The sequence below is a fragment of the Macaca nemestrina genome, chromosome 1 (assembly GCF_043159975.1).
Source record: "Macaca nemestrina isolate mMacNem1 chromosome 1, mMacNem.hap1, whole genome shotgun sequence".
In the NCBI taxonomy this organism is placed as follows: Eukaryota; Metazoa; Chordata; class Mammalia; order Primates; family Cercopithecidae; genus Macaca; species Macaca nemestrina.
In genome coordinates, this window is record NC_092125.1 from 50,234,825 (window position 1) to 50,240,447 (window position 5,623).

Consider the following 5,623-nt stretch of genomic DNA (forward strand, 5'->3'; position numbering starts at 1 on the left):
TTATCTGAGCTTATTTTCTCACATATATAATGAGAATCTTACAATTTTTATAAGAATGAAATTAGATATTCTCTTTAAAGCTAGTATGCAGTGTGTTGCACATGATAGCAGCTTACTAATAGAGATCACTGTCAATAATTTTACTAAAGAACCTCTTCCTCATTTTTGGTTACTCATTTTTTTTTAGTATGTTCCTTAGTTTTACATATTGTTTTTCTACCTACCCATTTCATTTATTTATTTTGCAAATATTCACCGGACATTCATATAGTGCTAGGCACCATGCCATATGCTGTGAGATGTACAAGACTGTATCTCTACCTTGGATAAGAAAAAAGACCAGAACACTGGATATTGCAGTAGAAAATATATAATCAGTAACATCACAATGCTACCAGCTGAAGGTTATTGATAGGCTGGTTCTTTGGAGAACACCAAAGGCTTCCAAGAAGGGATAATTTTTAAACTAAGCCTTGAGAAGTTAAAGAAGACAAAAACTGGGTAAAGAATTCCAAGTAGAAGAAATTTCAAGATCAGCAATAGTTATAAAACAGTGGAACTTTCAGGGAATACCAGGCAGTCAGTGTGTCTGAGAGGAAAAACAAAAACACAAACATCTGTGTTTTACAAAAACAGTTTACATACTACCAGGCCAGCATTTTAGACTTCTAGGTAAGCAGCCGGAAATCAACAAAAATAAATTTTTTTAGTTGCTGTTGAACGAAGTATATTTGTTGTAATAGCATCCAGATTAACAACCTGTGTAATGTTCTCCGTGTAAAGCATATTGTCTAAAAATCAATTAATTGAAAATTAATACACGTATGACGTTTCCGAATTTCCTGTAACCAGTCTATAAGTCAAGCCTAAAGCACCACTAATCAGAAGATTAAAAGGCTCAGACCAGGCACAGTGGCTCACACCTGTAATCCCAGCTCTTTGAGAGGCCAAGGCGGGTGGATCACTTGAGGTCAGGAGATCGAGACCAGTCTGATCAACATGGTGAAACTCCGTCTCTACTAAATACAAAAAAAATTAGCCAGGCGTGGTGGCGGACGCCTGTAGTCCCAGCTACTCAGGAGGCTGAGGCAGGAGAATGGCGTGAACCCAGGAGGCGGAGCTTACAGTGAGCTGAGATCGTGCCACAGCACTCCAGCCTGGGCAACAGAGCGAGACTCCACCTCAAAAACAATAAATAAATAAAATACAAAAAATTAGCTGTGCATTGTGGCAGATGCCTGTAATCCCAGCTACTTGAGAGACTGAGGCTGGAGAATCGCTTGAACCTGGGAGGCAGAGGTTGCAGTGAGCTGAGATTGCGCTATTGCACTCCAGTCTGGGCAAGAGTGAAACCCCGTCTAAAAAATAAATAAAATAAAATAAAGTAAAGTAAATAAAATAAAGTAAATAAAATAAAATAAAAGGCTCAAGTAGTCTAAGAATGATAAATTCAATGGAAGACATGGTTACTGTCTGATTCCTGGCAATGCACATATTAGATGACTTCCTGCCTTCTTTATACTGTTTAAAAGAGAGTTATTTCAGCAATAATCTACATATTAAGAGAAACCCATTTAACCTGTCAAAAAAATGAATGGTCGAATATCCCTAAGAATCAAGCCAGGTATTTTATAATACTTGCAACGAAGAGTGAATATTTTTAATTGTCATTTTTCCTTCTCCATTTAAAAAAAATGAATTTTACAAGTTAAGGGTTAAAAAAAAAAAAGATATGAAAGCAAACTGACCATGCAGGAGGAGATACCTGGTCATGAAGAAAATAAATAAAAATAATCTTGTTATGAGTTGAGGGGAAAAAAAAGTGATTGTCTTGGTGAGAATTTTATTTGTTTTTTTTTTTCCTTTTCTATTCAGAATAGTTTATAAATAGGATGGTACAAGTTACCCATAGTTGAAATTTGGATATAGTTGCAACAACATAATTAAATAAACTTTAATTTATATCATGGCTTTGGCAATTTATTCTAGGAATATATAATAAAAGACATTGAGCCTTTTCCTTATAAAATAGTCAATGATCTTGTATGCTATACTTAAAATATATTTGGATGTAGTAATTGTGTTTCTTCCATTTTTTATTAGGCATCAGTGCCCCAAAATATTAAGACAATCTTAGTACCATCTCAAAAATTGTACATTTTTAAAATGCTAGAATTTATAAAGAATCGTTCCTCTCAGTATGTCAACATTCCACTACCCAGACTGTGGTATTACTTAATAGAATTGTACTACCCAGACTGTGGCATTCCATTGAGCTAATTTCTTATTAATGTTTTTGTTCAAAAGTTAATAAAAATTTGGCTAAGGATGTACATAGATTTCAGTTAAAATACTTTTTTAAAAAATTATATTACTTAGCTTTATTAATATCTCCCATGACTGCTACTCTGCCTTGCATATTTTTGCATTGAATACTGAGGTCTTCACCAGACAGTAAAGACAGGAAAGGTTAGCTCAGAAGAATAGTTTAACACATGCTATGTATACACAATGGCAACACAGAAATGTAAAACACAGGGGAAAGGGTCAATTAAATGATTATTTATCTTTGTGTTCTAAAAATATTCAGCTACAGTAAAGGAAAATTGCAACAGAGCAAATGATAACAAATATGATGATGACTATGAGATTACAATGTGAATTTAAACATTCTCTACCTCCCAAAAAGCTGACTTTTAAATTTATACAATGCTTTTATATCTATCATGCTAGAATTTTGATTAATTCATTGAGGTATATGAATTCACTAAAGTGAAAAAATGTTATTCACTTTCAAAACATAAGAAAAGACATTTTTACTTACATCAGAAATCTTGAACTTCTAAATATTTTATTTTACTAAGGCAGATATTTCTTTAACTATCAATGACAGTACATGTTCTAAGAAAACAAAGAAAATACATTTAGGACATACAGTCACGAAGTGTGACTAGCAAGTAATGCGACCAATTTATCAACAAGCATACTAAGAACTATACGTCCAAATGAGCGTTATATTTCCAAGCAGCCACTTGGGGAGATCAGACACATTTCAGCGGTATTGTCATTGCTCAAAACATTTCTAACTTCTCCATTAGAACTGCTCTCAGAAATAATTGATGAACCATACACAACTCAGGCTCATTGCTTTATAAATTGAACCTCATATAGCAGTAACTTGAGGCAAAGCAGAATCAAGAAAATATAATTTTCTTTTCCCATTTGTTTATAAAAAGAAAATTAACTTTTAAATTATTTAGTCCTAAAATAAACCACTTATATAACCCTATTATATAAATCTAAGAAGACAATTGTAAAAAAAAAATAATCTTTCCTTTCCTATTATAATTTGAATAGAAACATAATATGGGCAAATAACAATCAGTGTGATTTTGTGGTGAACTGTCCTGCTCATCTAATCTCATTCTTGTTGATCTCCTTTGCTGTGACCTGTGCAAGAGACCATCTTAACAAATTTCACAGTATTTTATCACTCATCATTCTCCTTAACCTGTCTGTCATCTGACCTCTTGATCATTCTTTCTTCTTCCCAAAAGGCTGTGAACAGTGTTTTTAAAGGAAATTCCATGCCACTCTGTACCCTTAGCTTTTCTCTGGCTTATTGCATTAAATCTTCATCCCTAGTTCATTTCCCTTTTCTATTCCTAAAACATAAGTGTTACTCTACATTCAGCAGTCACTAAAGTATTTAAATATTTATTGAATAAATGAACATTTAAGCCCTCAGTTCTCAGCTCTGTTTTTCTCTGTCATTTCACCTGTTAAACTAAATCTAACAGTTTTAACTATCACTACCACTTAAATACCAAATTGCCCCCACTCAATCTTGCTCCAGCCCTTCTCCTTTCTAGTTATACAAGCCTAAGCAAGTTATTTAGCCTCTTTGAGTTTTAGTTTCCTCATATTTAAAATATGAATAAAAATATTGACTATCTCATTGAATAATAACCAAAGAGATAATGCTCAGAAAGTTTCTGACACATATGTCTGAAGCATTTTAACTATTATTGATTAAAATGCTCAATTATTTTAACTGCTATGGTGTTTTTTCCACAAATCTTTCATGACATTCTCACTTGGATGTCATACAATCAAATCAGCATTTTTTTTTAATGAACATTGTTTAGCACTTGTATCAAGATAAAATATGATACTTTTGCTTAAATTATGCAAGTACCAGAATTAAATTCTTATTAATTTTTTATCCTACTTTTAATGATGAAGTATACATAGCAGTAGTTTCTTAGGTTAATAGAGGGGTTTCATGTAGATTTAAATGCTCTATATTGTCTTTGAATATGCCTATAAAATTACTATGACCTCTGACAGGAAAGTTAAGCAAACTGTGTCTAAACATTCTACATATCTCTAAACCTTTTTTTATGTATTGATTTTCCTAACCTTGTTTTTTTAATGGATTGCCATGATCATGAGTGGAATCACCATTCTTTCAAGTTACCAGATTTGAAATCTGTTCCTTTGACCCTCTTAACCCCATCTCCTCTGCTGAGACATAATACCACTGATGTTTACTGTTCCATCCATCTATCGCCACCCTTGTTCTCTCATGTTTGGAAAAGTTTACTATACTTTTTAAAAATGTTCTTAAACTTTGTTTTGCAATTTCAAGGAGAAAAGAAACTATGTTACTTTTTAAACTAGAAAGTTGACTGCAGAGTCCAGTTTCCAAAAATATTACAGCTCTAAAGTGGTTTACGAGTATAATTTGTGTCATGAACTTAACCCATAAACTGAAAATAAAAAGAAATACCTTCCATGATTCTGCTAATTCCCCTTTACCTTTTAAACTAGTTAATTTTGTAACTGACAAATAAAATTTATATATTTATATATGTTTATATATATCATATATATTATGGAGTTAAACATGATCTTTAACTTTCCCATCTGCCTCTCAGTCTTCCAATTATTCCACACATACTCTCATCATGTTAATTATCCAGAATGACCAATTTTATACTGTCTGATTAAAGTTTTGAATTCCTACAGCACCTATCTATGATTTCTTGTACAAGTATTTTAAAATATTGCAGAATAAATCTCATATCTTTCCACAGAAATTCCCATTGATTGCATGACAGTATTGTCCGTAAGATCTCGCATATTATTATCTTAACCATGGTTCTGTGAATGTCAAATGAGGACAAAAGAAACAAAATAAATAAGCATATATAAATAATCCTATGTAAGATGTGTTGGCTTGCTATATTTTCTTTCAGTTTCACACAATAACTTGGTGAGATAGGTATTATCAATACTATCAGTAGCAAAGAGACTGAGAAAGGTCAAGGTTATTGTCCAGGATGAAGAATCCATATTTGCATATGAGCTTGTTACTCTTGACTCAAAATTTATGCCTATTTTATTATTGACCTCCCTTCTTCTAAGGAGGGTTTTGAAGAGGGGAGTTCCCTAGATGTATTCATTTTCTATTGCTGTTGTAAAAAACTGCCACCAACTTAGTTGCTTAAACAATATACATTTATTATCTCAGAGTCCAGGGGACCTGTATTAGTCTGTTCTCATGCTGCTGATAAAGACATACCTGAGACTTGGTAATTTATAAAGAAAAAGAGGTTTC

At 32.6% G+C, this 5,623-nt stretch overlaps 1 long non-coding RNA gene across 1 annotated transcript in view; it reads right to left on the minus strand.

Annotated features, from left to right (window-relative positions):
• LOC105484626 (uncharacterized) overlaps nucleotides 1-5,623 on the minus strand; it is a 540,758-nt gene that overhangs the window by 93,871 nt on the left and 441,264 nt on the right. The window lies entirely within an intron of this gene.